Genomic DNA, 1,379 nt, shown 5'->3' with positions numbered 1-1,379 from the left:
TTAAGTGTGGACATAAAAAATTGTAATAGAATTGACGAGTTTAAACGTAAATATAAAGGTATGTGTCAATCAAGATACATATATGCAAGAACAGGCTCAATGATTACATGGACTATTGTGGGTGTGGTGTACATTTTGTAATAATTCTTTAGTATATCACTTGTGTGATGTAAGAATGTTAACACTGTTATTCTTTTTTTAGTATAATATGTGTGTGTGTAGAAGTGAATCATTTATTGCTTGCAAACCAATGATGGTAAGATGATGTCATGGGGTAGGACTGGATAAGTCTGACTTCTTCCTACTCCATTCAAGCATGTACTAGGTATAAGCAAATTGATATTGGATTGTGTGTAAAAATGTGTGTTGTTATATCAACTGTTTTATATGCTTGAAAGAAAAAATCAAATCAAATCAGGTTTGGCTTTTGAAGATTATACTACCTTCCTTTAAAAATAACACTAATAGTAATATAATAAAAATAACAAACTGAAGACACATTTTGTTTAGGGCAGCTTCTTTAGCTTATTTATTGGCATTTTTAATGACACCATAAGACAGAAAACAGAGAGAGAAGGGAGTGAGGATGTTGCAGCTCTATAGTAGGCCCTATATGTTTTAATCACATGAAAATACCCTCCCAAATTCATATTTTTAATCTTAGCCCTTAGCTTCTTTAGCTTATTTATTGGCATTTTTAATGACACCATAAGACAGAAAACAGAGAGAGAGAAGGGTGTGAGGATGTTGCAGCTTTATAGTAGGCCCTATATGTTTTAATCACATGAAAATACCCTCCCAAATTCATATTTTTAATCTTAGCCCTTAGCCGAAACCTCTTAAAATACATGTCAAAACACACACAGACCACAGTTATACAGTAGCTAGCAGTGTCTTCTCTGTCAAATTCAGCATATTCAAACTCTGAATATTCAGTATTTATGCACGTAGCACAGAAAGTCCTGCTAACAGTCATTTCATTTAAGCGCAAGAATGAGGCCTGTTTCTTTAGTTTCTACTTAGCCTTTTTGGTCAAGGTTATTGTGTGTGTGTGTGCGTGTGTGTATTATCTGCATGTCTGTGTCTTACTTATTATGCAGTCTGTCCAGCTTTTTGTATGAGATTATGGTCTAAAAATTAAAATTCACACATTAATAATTTTAACAGTGTGGCTGTACTTGTGTTGTTTTAGGTAAATTCTGACCCCATGTGGAGAAAAGCAATATGTGTATTTATAATAATGTTCTTATGGTAAATAAAGAACATACCAGAAAATCAGATGCATAAATTACCTAAAATTTGTATATTAAATTAGATTTATCTGCTTACAGCACATATTAACTGTGTGTATATATATATATATATATTTCTGTGATATA

This window comes from Monopterus albus, unplaced genomic scaffold (genome assembly GCF_001952655.1).
Source record: "Monopterus albus unplaced genomic scaffold, M_albus_1.0 scaffold34.1, whole genome shotgun sequence".
NCBI lineage: Eukaryota > Metazoa > Chordata > Actinopteri > Synbranchiformes > Synbranchidae > Monopterus > Monopterus albus.
This window is presented reverse-complemented; position numbering follows the sequence as displayed.